This window comes from Staurois parvus, unplaced genomic scaffold (genome assembly GCF_062004578.1).
Source record: "Staurois parvus isolate SC_StPar_1 unplaced genomic scaffold, SC_StPar_1.0 ptg000086l, whole genome shotgun sequence".
Taxonomy (NCBI): domain Eukaryota; kingdom Metazoa; phylum Chordata; class Amphibia; order Anura; family Ranidae; genus Staurois; species Staurois parvus.
The window spans coordinates 9,171,072-9,190,624 of record NW_028317882.1 but is presented as its reverse complement, the minus strand read 5'-3'; the positions used below and the strand labels follow the sequence as shown (position 1 = coordinate 9,190,624).

Here is a 19,553-nt window from a genome sequence, read left to right as displayed (position 1 = left end):
AGATTGATGTGATCTCAGTTTTATACTGTATGAGCTAGCGCCCCTTTTTTCTTGTCTAATGAATCGGGAGGGTATAGCAGTTGCAGTTTCACCTAAATTGTGCAGCTAGGTTTTGACTTGGCCAAGGCTTTGAACACTCATAAGTGCTGTGGGTTATGAGTTATAAATCCCAAACCATAGAAATTATTATCTTACAGAGACTTCCATCACAGGTCACTACCTTACTATTCAGTGTCAAAAGTAAGTGATTTCAAACATGCTTGAGACAATAATAAGTCTATGCCAAGACAAAAGCTTAAAATAAAAATTAAAAAACACATAAAACAAAACAAAAGATCAAAAAAACAAAACAAAAAGCAGCAGACGTGATAGACCACTAGTTCTTTTTTCTGCTATCACTCTTCTATGTACAGTTGTGTTCAAAATAATAGCAGTGTGTTGAAAAAAGTGAATACAGCTCAAAATCCTTCTAATAGCTTTTATTTCCATACACACAAATGCATTGGGAACACTACACATTCTATTCTAAATCAAAACATGAAGAAAAATATATCAAATTTGTGTTGTTCCTCTAAAAAATTGAAGAAAAGTGAATATTAGACTGTTCAAAAAAATAGCAGTGTTTGTATTGTTCTTTACAAACTCAAACATTCACTATATAAACTGAAAAATGTTTGGAGATTTTGCTTCCCTTTGAATCACTTAATTAATATTTAGTTGTAAAAGCACTGTTTCTGAGAACTGCTGTACATCTGTGTTGCATGGAGTCAACCAACTTCTGGCCCAAAAAGAACAATCTTACTTTCAGCAGTCCACAAAATGTTGCGCCATTTCTCTTTAGGCCAGTCAATGTGCTCTTTGGCAAATTGTAAACTCTTTTTTTCAACAGTGGAAATTTGCAGGGGCTTCTTGCAGATAGCTTGGCTTCACATAGGCGTCTTCTAATTGTAACAGTACTCACAGGTAACTTTAGACCTTCTTTGATCTTCCTGGAGCTGATTGTTGGCTGAGTCCTTGCCATTTTGGCTATTCTTCTATCCATTCGAATGGTAGTTTTTCGCTTTCTTCCACACCTTTCAGGATTTGGTTGCCATTTTAAAGCATTTGCAATCATTTTAGCTGAGCAGCCTATCATTTTCTGCACTTCTTTATATGTTTTCCCCTCTCCAATCAACTTTTTTAATCAAGGTACACTGTTCTTCTGAACAATGTCTGGAATGACCCATTTTCCTCAGAATTTCACAGAGAAATGCACTGTAACCAGCATGTACAACATTTGCTGCCTTCCTTCCTTAAATAAGGGCAATAATTGCCACCTGTTTTTCAAAGAATGAATGACCTCACTAATAGAACTCCACACTGCTATTATTTTGAACATGCCCCTTTCAATTAATGATTCAATTACACAGAATCAGCAGCATGCATGTCATGACTGTTGGGTCTGTTGGATTTCTATTACTCTACTACACCTGCTATTAAATTATTTGCCATGTAGAAATATAATCTCTACCAAAAACAGTGATTGATCAGGTTAGTGATGTCTGACTGCTATTATTTTGAACACAACTGTATGTCTTGGCTGTCAACTTTGAACTAATTGAAATTGATAAAGATTCGAAGGGACTCAATTTTTTTTTTTTGGTGGGATTCATGCTGGGGGGAGGATTTGTGCTCATGGGGAAATTGGGGGGAGGAATTGTGCTGGAAGGGGAATTTGTGCTTGTGGGAAAACGTTTAGGGGATCTGTGCTATGAGAGGATATTTGGTGGGGGCAATTTGTGCTGGGGAAGGATTTGTGCTCGGAGGGAAATTTAGATGGGTAGAGTATTTGTTCTAGAATAGGTGGTTCGGTGGGGGTGGGGGTGGGGGAGTTCATGCTAGAAGCAGATATTCAGGGAGGGAGAAGATTGGAGCTGGGAGGGGGGATGGGGGTCAAAGATTTGTGTTGGGAAGGGGGATTTCAGCGGGGGGCAGGTGTTACACTGGGAGGAGGGGGAATTTTTGTGTGGGCAGAATTCTGGCTTGGAAAGGAAATGCTGTATACATAATGCTTTGGGGGTTAGCATGCAGATTAGTGCTTGAGGGGATTTTTGCTGACACATAATGCTCATTTATCTTGGGAGGCACAGTTTGGCATCTTCGCTCTGGGTGCTAGATGACCTTGTCCTGGCACTGTATGCAGGAGATTAGTGCAGAGGGTGACAAGGTGGGTAGTATGTAGAAGAGAGGACTATGGAACATATGATGGCAAGTAATATGTAAAGAGAAGCGTGGAGGGTATTACAAAAAGCAGAATGTACAGGAGAAGTTTGGCAGATATGACAGAGGGCAGCATGTGCATTAGAGGAATGCAAAGTGTGTGACAAGGAACAGTATGTACAGGAGAGGACTGCAGAGTTTATGACAGGAAACAATATGTACAAGAGAAGATTGTGGTGTGTATAATGGAGATCAGTGTGTACAGGAGAAGTGTGGAGTGTATAATGGGGAGCAGTGTGCACAGGAGAAATGTGGAGTGTATAATGGGGAGCAGTGTGCACAGGAGAAATGTGGAGTGTATAATGGGGAGCAGTGTGAACAGGAGAAGTGTGGAGTGTATAATGGGGAGCAGTGTGCACAGGAGAAGTGTGGAGTGTATAATGGGGAGCAGTGTGCACAGGAGAAGTGTGGAGTGTATAATGGGGAGCAGTGTGCACAGGAGAAGTGTGGAGTGTATAATGGGGAGCAGTGTGCACAGGAGAAATGTGGAGTGTATAATGGGGAGCAGTGTGCACAGGAGAAATGTGGAGTGTATAATGGGGAGCAGTGTGAACAGGAGAAGTGTGGAGTGTATAATGGGGAGCAGTGTGCACAGGAGAAGTGTGGAGTGTATAATGGGGAGCAGTGTGCACAGGAGAAGTGTGGAGTGTATAATGGGGAGCAGTGTGCACAGGAGAAGTGTGGAGTGTATAATGGGGAGCAGTGTGCACAGGAGAAGTGTGGAGTGTATAATGGGGAGCAGTTTGCACAGGAGAAGTGTGGAGTGTATAATGGGCAGCAGTGTGCACAGGAGAAGTGTGGCGTGTATAATAATGGGGAGCAGTGTGCACAGGAGAAGTGTGGAGTGTATAATGGGGAGCAGTTTGCACAGGAGAAGTGTGGAGTGTATAATGGGCAGCAGTGTGCACAGGAGAAGTGTGGCGTGTATATAATGGGGAGCAGTGTGCACAGGAGAAGTGTGGAGTGTATAATGGGGAGCAGTGTGCACAGGAGAAGTGTGGAGTGTATAATGGGGAGCAGTGTGCACAGGAGAAGTGTGGAGTGTATAATGGGGAGCAGTGTGCACAGGAGAAGTGTGGAGTGTATAATGGGGAGCAGTGTGCACAGGAGAAATGTGGAGTGTATAATGGGGAGCAGTGTGCACAGGAGAAATGTGGAGTGTATAATGGGGAGCAGTGTGCACAGGAGAAATGTGGAGTGTATAATGGGGAGCAGTGTGAACAGGAGAAGTGTGGAGTGTATAATGGGGAGCAGTGTGCACAGGAGAAGTGTGGAGTGTATAATGGGGAGCAGTGTGCACAGGAGAAGTGTGGAGTGTATAATGGGGAGCAGTGTGCACAGGAGAAGTGTGGAGTGTATAATGGGGAGCAGTGTGCACAGGAGAAGTGTGGAGTGTATAATGGGGAGCAGTTTGCACAGGAGAAGTGTGGAGTGTATAATGGGCAGCAGTGTGCACAGGAGAAGTGTGGCGTGTATAATAATGGGGAGCAGTGTGCACAGGAGAAGTGTGGAGTGTATAATGGGGAGCAGTTTGCACAGGAGAAGTGTGGAGTGTATAATGGGCAGCAGTGTGCACAGGAGAAGTGTGGCGTGTATATAATGGGGAGCAGTGTGCACAGGAGAAGTGTGGAGTGTATAATGGGGATCAATGTGCAGAGGAGAAGTGTGGAGTGTATAATGGGGAGCAGTGTGCACAGAAGAGTGGAGTGTATAATGGGGAGCAGTGTGTACAGGAGAAGTGTGGAGTGTATAATGGGGAGCAGTGTGTACAGGAGAAGTGTGGAGTGTATAATGGGGAGCAGTGTGCACAGGAGAGGAGAGTATAATGCGGAGCAGTGTGCACAGGAGAAGTGTGGAGTGTATAATGGGGAGCAGTGTGCACAGGAGAGGAGTGTATAATGGGGAGCAGTGTGCACAGGAGAAGTGTGGCGTGTATAATGGGGAGCAGTGTGTACAGGAGAAGTGTGGAGTGTATAAAGGGGAGCAGTGTGCACAGGAGAAGTGTGGAGTGTATAATGGGGAGCAGTGTGTACAGGAGAAGTGTGGAGTGTATAATGGGGAGCAGTGTGCACAGGAGAAGTGTGGAGTGTATAATGGGGAGCAGTGTGTACAGGAGAAGTGTGGAGTGTATAATGGGGAACAGTGTGCACAGGAGAAGTGTGGAGTGTATAATGGGGAGCAGTGTGCACAGGAGAAGTGTGGAGTGTGTAATGGGGAGCAGTGTGAACAGGAGAGGAGTGTATATTGGGGAGCAGTGTGCACAGGAGAAGTGTGGCGTGTATAATGGGGAGCAGTGTGCACAGGAGAAGTGTGGAGTGTATAATGGGGAGCAGTGTGTACAGGGGAGCAGTGTGTACAGGAGAAGTGTGGAGTGTATAATGGGGAGCAGTGTGCACAGGAGTGGAGTGTATAATGGGGAGCAGTGTGCACAGGAGAAGTGTGGAGTGTGTAATGGGGAGAAGTGTGCACAGGAGAGGAGTGTATAATGGGGAGCAGTGTGTACAGGGGAGCCGTGTGTAGTGTATAATGGGGAGCAGTGTGTACAGGAAAGGAATGTGGAGTGTATAATGGAGAGCAGTGTGTACAGGGGAGCCATGTGTAGTGTATAATGGAGAGCAGTGTGTACAGGGGAGCAGTGTATAATGGGGAGCAGTGTGTACAGGAGAGGAGTGTGGAGTGTATAATGGGGAGCAGTGTGTACGGGGGAGCCGTGTATAATGGGGGAGCAGTGTGTACAGGAAAGGAGTGTGGCGTGTATAATGAGGAGCAGTGTGTACAGGGGAGCAGTGTATAATGGGGAGGAGTGTATAATGGGGGAGCAGTGTGTACAGGAAAGGAGTGTGAAGTGTATAATTGGAAGCAGTGTGTACAGGAGAAGAATGTGGAGTGTACAGGGGAGCAGTGTGTACAGGAGAGGAGTGTATAATGGAGAGCAGTGTGTACAAGAAAGGAATGTGTAGTGTATAATGGAGAGCAGTGTGTAAAGGAAAGGAGTGTGGAGAGTATAATGGAGAGCAGTGTGGAGTGTATAATGGGGAGCAGCAGTGTGTACAGGAAAGGAGTATGGAGTGTATAATGGGGAGCAATATGTACAGGAGAGGAGCGTGGAGTGTATAATGGAGAGCAGTGTGTACAGGGGAGCAGTGTGTAGTGTATAATGGGGAGCAGTGTGTACAGGGGAGGAGTGTAGTGTATAATGGAGAGCAGTGTGTACAGGAGAGGAGTGTGGAGTGTATAATGGGGAACAGTGTGTACAGGGGAGCAGTGTGTACAGGGGAGCAGGGTATAATGGGGGAGCAGTGTGTACAGTAGAGGAGTGTGTAGTGTATAATTGGAAGCAGTGTGTACAGGAGAAGAATGTGGAGTGTACAGGGGAGCAGTGTGTACAGGAGAGGAATGTGGAGTGTACAGGGGAGCAGTGTGTACAGGAGAGGAATGTGTAGTGTATAATGGAGAGCAGTGTGTACAGGAGAGGAATGTGTAGTGTATAATGGAGAGCAGTGTGTACAGGAGAGGAATGTGTAGTGTATAATGGAGAGCAGTGTGTACAGGGGAGCCGTGTGGAGTGTATAATGGAGAGCAGTGTGTACAGGGGAGCCGTGTGTAGTGTATAATGGGGAGCAGTGTGTACAGGAAAGTAGTGTGGAGTGTATAATGGAGAGCAGCGTGTACAGGGGAGCAGTGTGTACAGGAAAGGAGTATGGAGTGTATAATGGAGAGCAGTGTGGAGTGTATAATGGGGAGCAATATGTACAGGAGAGGAGCGTGGAGTGTATAATGGAGAGCAGTGTGTACAGGAAATGAGTATGGAGTGTATAATGGAGAGCAGTGTGGAGTGTATAATGGGGAGCAGTGTGTACAGGGGAGCAGTGTGTAGTGTATAATGGGGAGCAGTGTGTACAGGGGAGGAGTGTATAATGGAGAGCAGTGTGTACAGGGGAGCAGTGTATAATGGGGAGGAGTGTATAATGGGGGAGCAGTGTGTACAGGAGAGGAGTGTGGAGTGTATAATTGGAAGCAGTGTGTACAGGAGAAGAATGTGGAGTGTATAATGGGGAGCAGTGTGTACAGGAAAGTAGTGTGGAGTGTATAATGGAGAGCAGCGTGTACAGGGGAGCAGTGTGTACAGGAAAGGAGTATGGAGTGTATAATGGAGAGCAGTGTGGAGTGTATAATGGGGAGCAATATGTACAGGAGAGGAGCGTGGAGTGTATAATGGAGAGCAGTGTGTACAGGAAATGAGTATGGAGTGTATAATGGAGAGCAGTGTGGAGTGTATAATGGGGAGCAGTGTGTACAGGGGAGCAGTGTGTAGTGTATAATGGGGAGCAGTGTGTACAGGGGAGGAGTGTATAATGGAGAGCAGTGTGTACAGGGGAGCAGTGTATAATGGGGAGGAGTGTATAATGGGGGAGCAGTGTGTACAGGAGAGGAGTGTGGAGTGTATAATTGGAAGCAGTGTGTACAGGAGAAGAATGTGGAGTGTATAATGGGGAGCAGTGTGTACAGGAGAGGAGTGTGGAGTGTATAATGGAGAGCAGTGTGTACAGGGGAGCTGTGTGTAGTGTATAATGGAGAGCAATGTGTACAGGAAAGGAGTGTGGAGTGTATAATGGGGAGCAGCAGTGTGTACAGGAGAGGAGTGTGGAGTGTATAATGGAGAGCAGTGTGTACAGGGGAGCAGTGTGTACAGGAAAGGAGTATGGAGTGTATAATGGGGAGCAATAGGTACAGGAGAGGAGCGTGGAGTGTATAATGGAGAGCAGTGTGTACAGGGGAGCAGTGTGTAGTGTATAATGGGGAGCAGTGTGTACAGGAGAGGAGTGTGGAGTGTATAATGGGTAGAAGTGTGTACAGGGGAGTAGTGTGTAGTGTATAATGGGAAGTAGTGTGTATAATGGGGAGTAGTGTGTACACGAGAGCAGTGTGGAGGATATGACAGCAGGCATGTGGATGGTGTGAAGTGGTGCATTCTTGCCAACTCCTCTAGGTTGTAAGCTCACAGGGTTCTTGGGCCAAGCGAGCCAGTGGGCGGGGTCAGTTGCTCTGCTCCTTTCTGTGTGAGCACACACTCACCAATACATGGGACTGGGTAGAGGCTATGTTCAGGTGAAAGCAACCTTAAAGGAGGCAACCAACTTAGAGGTGTAGTAATTAACTGTACAGAGATCTTCGTGTGTAGTGACATGGGATGCAGCACTTCACCCCCACTGTAACTTGTTACATTTAGGAGTTATTCTGCTGAGCCCGTGCCCTCTCCACCTGTCCAATGTATCTCTGCTACCTCACTCCCAGTGACAAAATGGGGTCTCGCCAAGCACATACCGTGGACCTCATGCACGCTGTCATTAACTCCTTACATTTTCCTCTATACCTTGCTGTTAGGCTGCAGGTCTCTGTAACCTGGGTTCTGTCCTGGTCGCTTTGGGAAAGCGACCGCTGGGGAGGGAGCCAGAACACTGAACATCTAGCTATCGAAGGACAGCTCACCTTACCCAGGTATCATGCTTTACGACAGGCTGCTGAAACATTCTACATCAGTACTTGGTTACAGTGACACTCTCTTCTACTCTTGATGATGAGTTAACCCTTTGTACGCACCATACGCGGTGGTGGCCAGTTGTACCCAGCTTCCCCCCCATATAAACCTCACGGGGTGGGTAGACTGGGTCTAAAAAGCCCCCAAACAGCACCAGAATAGTTTCACCCCTTCCCCTGCCTGGGCCAGCCACCATCTAGCTAACATACATAGGAAACCTACCTACAGGCAGTATGCACAGAAGAGGTGTGGAGGGTATGACAGGGGACAATATGTACAGGAGAAGAGTGTAGAGTGTATGATGAGGGTAAGTATGTACTGGAGAGGCATGTGGAGGGTATGACAGTGGACATTATCTACAGCAGAGTAAATCTATGACAGTTTTTAAAGAGGCTTTACGTGAATATTTCTCTGAATTAGAGTGGTGTTTGGTTGTGCGGGCAGCAAGGAAAGTATTTACTTTCTTTTTTGCAGGAGACCTTTTATGGCCACTTTCATTTGCTTTAACAAATATGTTACTATAAATCCGAGATAGTGATATAATCAGTTGAGGGTAGATGCTGGTGTTTTTATGGTTCCTGTAAATGTGCTATCTATGGTTTTGTAGCAATTGTCATGTGACTGAGAGCCGTAATTTGCCTCTACTGATTGGCTGCCATGACTATTTTATCACGACACCTGTAATTATGTTGCTTTGTGATTAAGCACCCTGAGGTGTGGAACTTGCATAGCTTCTTAGCGATGACTTGCTGGAAATAACTCACCTAAGTTTCAATAAAGATGTTCTGAGATTTGGAAGAATCATGTGTGAAACTTTGAGGAGATTAGCAGTTTCAATAAGGTGTCCTAAAGGCATCTAATCACCCAGGAGGTACAAGATGAAGATTTATTCAGCATGCTGCAGTGGCAGCTAAAAGTGCAAGTGCCTAAAGCATTCCAATAGGCTGATATAAACCAGTGTAAGCTGGATCTACGGTGGGCCATACATTGTGCAATTTTCTTTCCTTCAACCACAGGTTGATAGATCGACTTCAGTACAACCAGACTGCCTAAAGGTATATTGAAATTCTTCTGGTTCCTGCTGAAACCGCCAAATTTCAATCCATCTATGGCTGGCTTAAGTTTTCTAGTACCTCACATTTCCCATTGTCTTTTAATTACATTATATTGTCTGCTGATGTGTAGGTTTTTGCTCTGCTAGACTGGATCTTCCAGCACCATGGACTATATGTAAGTTTGTTTTTTTATGGGTACTTGTTACATGTTTATGCATGAGATCATTATTGGGTGCCTCTACCTATTTTTGACTGAAGGTCTGTATAAGCTAGTTACAATGTAATTATTATTATACAGGATTTATATAGCGCCAACAGTTTGCGCAGTGCTTTACAAAATGAAGGTAGACATTACTGTTACAATACAATTTGGTACAAGAGGAAACAGAGATTCCTGCTCGTTAGAGCTTACAATCTAGGAGGAAGGGTTGACTGATACAAAAGGTAATAGCTGTGGGGGATGAGCTGATGGAGGAAATAAAAGACAGTTTACCAATTAGAAGCAGGATAGGCTTCTTTTAAAGAGAACAATTTTCAGGGATCGTCTAAAAGGTGGATAGATTAGGAGATAGTCGGACAGATTGGGGTAGGGAGTTCCATAGTATGGGGAAAGCTTGGGAGAGGTCCTGGAGGCAAACATGGATGGAGGTGACACGGGAACTAGAGAGCAGTTGGTCTTGGGAGGATCAAAGAGAGGCTGGTTTGATTGATATTTTGAGACCAGGTTGGTGATGTAGCTGGGGGCAGAGTTGTAAGAAGTTGTTAGTATTTTGAATTTTATTCGTTGGGCGAGTGGAAGCCAGTGGAGGGATTGGCAGAGAGGGGTAGCAGACACTGAACGGTTGGTAAGGTGATGAGCCTGGTAGCAGTATTAATGATGGACTGGAGGGGGGATAGCCTACAGTATGTAAAGGTAAGCCAATGAAGAGGGAGTTGCAGTAGTCGGGGTGAGAGATAACTAGGGAGTGAATTAGGAGCTATGTGGTATCACTGGTTAAAAAGAGGCGTATTCTGGAGATGTTGGAGGTTGAGGTGGCATGATTTGGACAGTGATTGGATGTGGGCCTGAAAGGATAGTTCAGAATCCAGGGCTACCCCTAGCACTCTGGTTTGCAGGGCTGGGTTGATCGTGGTGCTATTGATCCTGACCGAGAAATCAGGGGAAGAGGCACCTGGGGGAGGAAATACTATGAGCTCAGTTTTGGATAGATTGAGTTTTAGGAAGTGGTGTGACATCCAGTCTGATATGTCTGTTAGTAAATCGGTGAAACGTGAGGAAACTGATGGGGTGAGTTGAGGAGTAGAGAGATAGATTTGTGTGTCATCAGCATAGAAATGATATTGAAAACCATGGGAAGCTATCAGCTGACCCAAGGAAGAGGTGTATATTTTAGCCCTAGGCAACACTAAAATTGGGCGCACCCCAGCAGCACCCCCCCAGTCACTGCAATCCCCCCCCCCCCCATCCACAAATCTGCATTTGCAGATCTAGTCTCCTTGATACAGTTTTTTGTTTTTTTGCTTTCTTTTTACTTTTTCCTAGTTAGGTAACCTCTCCAGCTGGCTTGGATGGTGGTTGCTACTTTATTAATGTAGTTAGTCAATACCTATAAATGATAATGGCTATAACCATTGCAACAACATATATGTATCTGAATATAGATTATTGAAAGGGTTTGCTGTCCCATAGGATCTTATAGTCGCAAGCAAAATGACCTGAAGGAGTAAATTTTAAAGCAGTTGTTGTTCCACTCTGGTTGTTTAATATTTTTGAATATTTTTTAATGTTTTAGAATGCTGCTAATTATGATGCTACTTAGCCGCTCCAATTGCTATTACGACAGAGATGACCGCTGGCCCTAAAAGGTGGTACAACCACTTGAAGCGCAATAATGTACCAGGTTTGTGATTGTGCGGCAAGTGGTTAAATGCTGCAGCTGTGATGCTTTGCTGTGCGCCTACAGCACAGCTGACCTGACCTGTAGCGACGCCGCCTTCTGAACACTTCATGTGGTTGTAGCGCATTTGTCAGCAAAAATGGGGTTAAAACAGGTTGTGAGTAGGCATAGAATCGCTTCCTCACTGCCTGTCAGTAGCCTCCGGAGTGCGAACTGAACATGGATCGGGCTTCAGCGGCAAGGGAGATTTAAACGCAAATCTAAATCTACCTTTACTAGGTTTTTTTTTTTTTTAGAATGTTTTACAAGTGGTATTTTATTTTTTTTAAATATTTTATATTTTTTTTTTGGGGGGGGGGGCTCTGGAGAGACCCCTAATGTGTTTTTTTTTGAGACAGAGAAAGGGATTTTGTGTGCAATTTCCTGCGGGAGTGGCAGCAGAGGGATGCCGGCAGTTGCATAGGATCCACAAAGATCCATGCTGGTAAGGAGCGCTGATGGTAGGAGTGAGGATTTCTCCTGGGGGGCAGGTGTGAAGGCAGGAGACAGATGGGGGTGGGCATTTTAGGGACTGCAGTAGAGGAGGAAGCAGCAGATGGGCTGGTAAAAGATGGCGGAGGTATCAAGGGGGGGGGGGCTCATTTTAGGTGAATAGCTCTGATCAGCGGCTTGTTAATTCAGCAGACTTCTGAACATTTCTGCTACTGAAGTGGCTATGAGCTTATAGCAGAGGAGGAATGTAGGCCTACAGGAAGCAGTGCTGTAGGTCTGTACACCGTACAGACCTGGCAGTGAAAGAGTTAAAGGGAAGCAACATTTTTGAGGAACCCCAGGTGAATTACACCATGTTTTGTCAGGGCAAACCGGAGCCTTCATTTGGTAGTAAACATTAATGATATCTCCTGATTTTTGTTTTTTTTTTGTTTTATCATAGGAAAATTGGCCCAATATCAAAAATATATATATATATTTTTCTTTACCTAAAACACAGACACTAACCCAGATCAAGCCCTTATCTAACAATTGTATCTTTTTATTTTTTTTTAACAGACTCTTCTGCTAGTGATTGGCTATTATGTGACCATCGAATTTCTCATGTGCTTCACTGAACGATAACAGGTTGGTTTGACAAGACTAGTGCAAATGTTATGTATAAAGGTATTACGAAAGACCAAAGGTATTATAAGTCCCATATTATTTCCTCAAAAATCTTATATATTAGGTTAGGGTTAGGCTATCTGGTCTGTAGTTTTCTGGAATACATCCTGATACCTTTCTTGCTCCCATCCACAAACACCTGCTGTCCCTTGCCCGTCATTTTGTCCAGGATGATCCGCATAGTTCTCAGAATTTCCAAGGTTGTAGAGTAGCGATAGTCTCCTGCTGCTGTTAGCTAAGTTGCTGGGAGGAGGAGGATGCAGGGGCATAGCTCGCCGGCTATGTACCTATGGACAGGTTCAGGTCCTGGACAGAAGTGCACATAAGCAGCTGTTTTCTTAGCAGCCAATTGTTTGAGCACCAGCTGGACATGAAGGAAATGTTTTTTTTTTTTTTCTTTTTACAAAACGTCCATCTACTGTAAGTGTGGACCTCATATGCTGAAATAATAAAGGGGTTTAAAGCGTAGCTCCACCCAAAAGGGGAAGTTCCGCTTTAAGGACTGTTTCCCCACTCCCCATTAAGGACTGGCACCTTTGGGTGGCGGGTACCCAAATTTGACAGGTACCAGCTCCCAATTGCGGTCGGACCACCTAGGCCAGGGGTCTGCAACCTTTAAGACATAAAGAGCCACTTGGACCCGTTTCCGAAGGGAAAAAGACTGGGAGCCGCAAAACCATTGCAACATTTAAAACAAATCCGACACTGCATATATTGTTTCTTACCTTAATGCTATATACAGGATCGTGCAGTTAGCTATCAATCAGAAGAAAAAAAGAACTTTTTCACCTAACAATGTCAAAATCGCAAAAAGCGCTCTGGTCATGAAGGGGGTTTAAGGACCCAGTAAGCAAAGGGTTAATCAGGGCCACAGTGTATCGTCATAATCACAATCATAGCCTTAGGTAAATATGAGGGCCCAATGTAATCCAAATTATAAATATATTATATTATTGTCACTTTTCTATTAATATTTTTTGAACCCCCTCAGAACTACTTTTCATAGAAAACGTTAAATTAACTTACCTTTTTTGTTCTTCACTCCCGCGCAGTGCTGTGTTCTTCTTCACGCTCATGCAACGCTAGCTCACGCTGGTTTCGGCTCTGTCACTCCTCCCCCTCGCACACAGGCGGCCTGACGTCACCAGGCACTGTACTTGTGGCGAGGCGGAGCTGAACCACGTTGAGTAGCTACGGCAACCCTATTGCCTGTCACCTGGTGGGCAGTGTGCTCCGGAGCCGCAGCAAAGGTGAAAAGGAGCCGCGGGCTGCCGACACCCGACCTAGGCAATCGGAAACAGAAGGTGCTCTCCCTCCTTCCCTCCCCGTAGTCTTCTGGGACACGTGACAGGTCCCAGAAGACTACAGGACCATTCATGAAGAGTAGTGCTACTCGCGCATGCGCAGTGGGTACCCGGCTGTGAAGCCGTAAGCAGTCACAGCCGGGTGCCCACACTGAAGATGCTGGCCTCCAGGAATCCAGGACGGCAGGTGAAATGGGCTGCGGGGGACACATCACGGGACAGGTAAGTGGCTGCTGACTTTTATTTTTTGACAGTATGAGTGGAACTCCGCTTTAATATCACTTTAAAATGTTTGTAAAGGTATTACTTTTTTCTCTGATTTTGGATAGAGTGATGAGGGTTTTGGTTATTTATTTTTAATGCTGTAGGTGTCTCCTTTGGGGAGAATCTCCCTCTCTATTTGTCCCACTGATCACTGTCAAAATCCAAAGTTTTGTGTTGAACAGCATTAGAGGTGAAATCTTTTAATAGTAGAGATTCGCTCAGGCATCCTCTAAACTCCTGCTTTTATGTACTCCAATAAGCTGTGGTCTAGGCCATTCATTATCTCACCACTCACATGGAATGACCTAGTCCTCAGTGAGTTTGGGTTAGAGATGAGTTAGGAAGATGCCCACGCTCATCTCTAGTAACTAGTACCAGTGCCAGCTGTCTAAGAGATGAACCCCCTTACTTTTGAAGAGAATTCCTTTTACTTCCTGTATCTACATGAGAAATGAAGGGAAACATCCCCAATGTTACACAATGTTGCAAAAAATCTGAAAGGGGTTTTAGTCATAACTAGCTCTCTTTAAAGTGTGTGCACTGTGGAAGTAATTCAAACCCAACTCAAGAATTTGACTACTTTTTGTATTATTTCCTCCCGCTGCAGTGAAAGGGAAAAAAAAAAATCTTTTTTTTTTGCCACAATTCTTACCTTCAGTTTGGAGCTGCCCCTTGCAGTAATTCAGTTTTTCCACTAGAGGGGGGCATCATGCACCATGGCAGTGTGACCACAGCTACACACACACCAAAACTGGAGCAACCAGAATCTGGAGCACATGTATAGTGCACCCAATCAACTTACAGCTTTTATTTTTAAAGCTTAACTGAGCAAGCCGATTAGTTGCCATGCTTCAGATTTTAACCGTAATTATACAGAGTACAGATTCATTCTGCATCACTAAGGAATGCGCTGCTAGAGAAAAACTCTGTCGGGGAGATTTACCAAAGCTGGTTCACCCAGAATCTGGTGGACCTGTGCATGGTAGTCAATCAGCTTCTAACCTCAGCTTGTTCAATTAAGCTTTGGCAATAAAACATGGTAGCTGTCTGGTTTCTATGCAAAAATGCACCTGATTTTGCACTCTCCAGTTTTAGTAAATAAACCCCTGTGTGTTCCGTCACCAGCCTAGAGCCCAGAGTTGGGCTTTAACTGCTGAACATGTACTCACCTTTTGTGCCAGCCCCGTCTCCTCCTGGTCCAGTCTATTTCTTTTATTTTCAGGACTTCCATGTTCATCTTTTCAACCAGTTTCTAAGAAGGTATGGCTTATGGTAACTTCTGGCTACACTGCCAACCACGGGCTAATGGTCACAGCAGAATTTATCCATTTTCTCATCGCCTTCTGCAATATATACAGTAGAGACTGCACCGCCACTAAATCCTTTTTCCTCTTTTCACATAAAATGTTTTATTGTTCATACGGTAGTTTAGGTCCTGTAAGACTGTACTACTCCAGCGATGTGTATCACCCTGCCCAGGGCTTAGGCCCTAATCACACTTGTGTGTTATACATGTGTTTCAGGTACGGTGTGAAAAAGTCCTGCTTGCTGCATTTTTTATACACTTTCATCAAAACACATATTATAGATTTCAATGGTAACACACCGAAAGCACACTGCACAAATGTGAACCCAGCCTTAGTCATAGAGGTGACTTGACATAAGCTAGGTACACACTAGAGGTTTTCTTTGTTCAACCCAGCATGGTGAACGAAAGTAAACAGAGATCGCTCTACTAACACTAGCGATGCTAGTGCAACAATTTTTCCCACTTTGCCGTTGTTCTGACAGCGGGACTGCCTCCCTGCCAGAACACATGGATAAGCGCTCACAGCCATTGCTTACCAGAGCTGATTGGATGATGGTTTTCCAGCATGTCCGTTCGACAGAAGCTGGTCATAAGACCAGCTTCTGTAGAAGAAACAGCTGTACTAATGGGTCTAAAGTGTGCAGTTCCTGCTGCAATGACCAGTTTAAGCCTGTGTGTACCAAGCTTTAGACCCAGAAGAAGAGACTTATGTTAAAAGGAATAGACTGATAGCACCCAATATGCTACACAAAGTTTTTGTTGATTTGAAAAGAGGAAAAGAAATGGTGGTCTGTATGCTACAAGCCAAGCTCCATTATACTACAGAGATTTAAGGTGATACTAAACCCAGGACCCTGCATTCACTACATCTGGTCTCCCACAGTACACACAACATGAAAATGCAATATATTTTACTAAATATAAACTGCTACATGCCTTTTCTCATCAGCAGTTAGAACAGTCTTGTGACTTCAGCAGAGCACTGGTTAAAGCTTGTAGGAGTTTTTTTTTTCTGCTCTAGGAGGATGTGAAACCCCTGACCCTCTGTCTGGACAGTGCTGATTGGCCTTGTGTTTATCACATGTATGTGACTAGATTCAGTCTGTATCAGGTGGTCATTTCAACAAGAGAGAAGAAAGGATTAACCCCTTAGGTTCCACAGTGAGTATATGAAGCATGCTTTACTGCATCTACAGACTTTATTTTACCGTTGTGGGTTTAGTAACACTTTAATAGTTCTATCAGAATCATTTAAGTACAATAAGTAAGTGAAATAGTGTAGGATTTTACTTTGTGATGTAAACGGTTTTGTTTAAAAACAAAACAATACTATAACCGACATATTTAAATGCTATAGTTTCATTATATATATATATTTTTTAAACAGTAATGAAGTGTGTGCTAATGACTGCTGTTTATAGTTGAAATCCTCAGATTTCTGCCCCTAGTCATCCCCGCAGCAGTAATCTTCTAGTGCTGTGGTTGTAATAGCAGCTTGGTGTTAAAAGGGTGGGTATAGACAGTTTGAGTGCCTGTCACATACACAGCTGGTGATATTAACCAACACCCAGGACACACCTCATTATTGGTAAGTAGAGACCTTAGTGCTGTTAAAAAAAAAAAAAAAAATCACTAAACAACTTTACCTGTTATAAAAAGGAATGAATTACTCTCGTTGGGTTTATTATTGTTTCAGTGTGCTTGCTATCAAAAAGATCATATTGAAAAGCATTTGTATGGGGCATACAAATTGCCATCTTTATTTCATTAGTGTTTTGTCTAATTTTATATTATTATGACCTTAATGAAGAAAGGGTATCCCACATTTTATGTATGGTGACTTTTGTACTAGTTTATACAAGTAAAATAAATATTTCCAGTGTTCCGGAACTGGTTTTAAAATTACCATGAAAAGTCCAAGACAGTTAAAATTGTTTCATGTTTCTAGCCAACACATCAATACTTTGGTCGCAAGAAACGTTGGGGTGTCATTCACAATAAATGGCACTATGCCAAAGCTCTGCATGTCAAAATAATGAAATGTTGCTGGTGTGAATGAGCCTTTAAATAACTTGGTTTTTTTGTTTTCAAAAACAAATTCACAGTGGTAGGGTGTATCAGGCAAAGGTACAAGTGATTGATTGTAGAGGTTTAACTTTTTATTTTTTTAAAAAATAACATGGTATACTTACCTGCTCTGAGCAATGGCTGTGCACAGAGCAGCTCTGATCCTTCTCAAGTCCCCCCGAGTGCCTCCATAGCAAGCAATATGGCAGTACTCGTGCGTGTGTGCTCGTGGGCCCCGCTGTGCGTGTTCATAAGACACAGTGCACCCCCTCATCCCCAGCTGTGACCTACAGCAGCGAGAGCCAATGGTTACCACTGGTGTGTTTCTGCTAAAGAGGAGGCAGAGAGCCTCTGCACTCATGCACATCACTGGATCGAGATGAGGAAAGTATGGGGGGGGCTGGCAGGGGAAGCTGCATCCAGAAGGTTGTTAATCCTAACTGCAGAGAATGCATTAGGGAAAAAAAAAAAAAGAAAATGTTCTGCTCTTAGAACCACTTAAATATATTGTAACCATGTGTTTAGCAATTTTCCTGGAATTCCACTCTTTAACCACACTCCCAAAATGCATTGATCTGCCACTTTAGCACTTCCACAATCTAACACTCATTGGTATCAGGCACACGGTGACACTCCTTCTCCTACAATGCCTAAGTAACTAATTGTCAAACTAAAGACCTGCAAGAGTGTGGTTTTTGTGGGGAGGGAAGCGGCAAATACCTTACTGTTATCATGGATTTTCAGGTTGCTGGAGCAGAGACCAGAGTGCCAAGGGAGTGCAGTTAGCTAAATGCATGCTTACAACACACCTACCCAGCTGTCACTGACAGCTCTAGGTCACTGCTTCTGATTTGGGAGGCAGTAGACCAGGCTTCTCATCCTGTGACTGCTTTGAAATCCAATCACAGCAGCGATGCACCTCTCTACATTAAAATGTAAGTAATCCTTGACTACATCATTCAGTTACAGCCATCAAATAAAAGGATACTATACACATGATTGACATCAGATTACCATCAACCCATTCTTTGCAATGTGTCACGAGAGAAAATGGGAGTTGCAGATTATATATATATATATATATATTTTAGGAACTGTAGGTATTGGCTGACAGAATAATTTTTGTAATAACACCACATGCAATTTGTAGCTAGCCCCTCAGTTTTCATAAGCAGTTGAGAAAACATTCCCCCTTCCCATTTTTAAAATGGGATGTTTAGTGCCTAAATGACCAAATAGCAAAACTGGCCAGCGCCACATGGTTATCTATGCAAAGTCAACTTTTAACTTAGCCATTTCATTGGCACCTGCTGAGCTACTGAAAGGGCATATGACTTGTTAGTTTATAGAGTGATGTTTAACAAATTATTAACAATATTAGACACATATAGGTTACAACTCAGGCTGCTTTTTCTTTAACAAAGTGTGTGCATTTGTGACTACCTGTGCCTTTATTCCTGGGAGGAGTCAATCATTCACCTGGGTTCCTGGGGCCAGATTTCCCTCATGGAAGCCACAAGCGCTGCATTCAGTTGCCCATAGAAATCAATGGCTGTATGGGGTATGTGATAGTGCCTCTCTAAATCCACACATTCCTTCCTGCCTGAGTGCAGACTGTCTTACTACTTAGGCAAGCACCAGCATATACCTGTCTACAGTCATTGATTTCTATGGGAGGCTGTACACGGCCCCTGTGGATTCCATGTGGAGACATGCCTCCATTATTATATTTTAGGGCCCCAGGTGCCCATGCGGCTCAAGACAGTTTAGCAAAGGCCTTGGACAGATTTAGTATTGCAGACTATACAGATTTCTATTTAAACGTATGTACATTTAGGAAGTGGTGAGGAACAGGTGTCATTTTGTTATAGTGCTACTTCAGAGCAGCAGAGCCAAAAGTGTACAAATCTGTAAGCTTATAATAAGGTTAGACTCACATCTTTGCAAGTGGGGAACGTGGAAAAATTGCACACATTCTCGATCCACAGAAAAATTTCACTTCACTTTAGCAGATGCACTGGAGTGCCATTATTTCTTAACAGCATTCCCATGCATTAGCAGCTACAGTGCAACTTTGTGCATGCTAAACTGCATGGTGCTGCAGCACCATCTGATTCAGTGTGGTGTAATTTCTAAAGAACAAAAAAAAAAAAAAAAAAGGGCAGGGTGTTTCTCTGCATTTCTCATGGGTAGGGCAGCTCATTGAAATGTATAGGCTGCTCTACCCATGACCTGCTTGCACATATGTGATTGAAGCCTAAAAATCTGCCTCACTGCTCTAAAAATCTTGTAAACAAATCAGCACGCAAGTAATTCAGCAGTAATTGCACTTGGCAGTATAAATAGAATTTATAAATATCCTCCTCTGAAGTACCCACAGGTGTACTGAAGCTCATGTCAATGAAGAGGGGAGGGTGCAACATGATTGAGCTGCAGAATGGCAGCTCTAGGACCTGCTTATTATAAGGAACAGTAGTAATCACAGGTTTCCCAGCTTGCCTGATCAATCCTGTTCACGGTAGAGGTGTGTGAATATATCAGGCACAAGCTAGTGTGCTGATCATCTTATTTACACTGGGCAAAAATTGTAATAAGCAATCCTTTACAATATGTCATACAAATAAGGACAATTTTTTTGGTTCAGTGTCCCAACAGGAGACGTTTTGTTTTCTGGTATCTTAGAATGTGACTGACAACTGC

The 19,553-nt window shown here is 43.9% G+C and overlaps 1 protein-coding gene across 1 annotated transcript in view; it reads right to left on the bottom strand.

Moving 5' to 3' along the window:
• Nucleotides 1-19,553, bottom strand: part of LOC149468512 (uncharacterized) — a 267,370-nt gene that overhangs the window by 46,945 nt on the left and 200,872 nt on the right. The window lies entirely within an intron of this gene.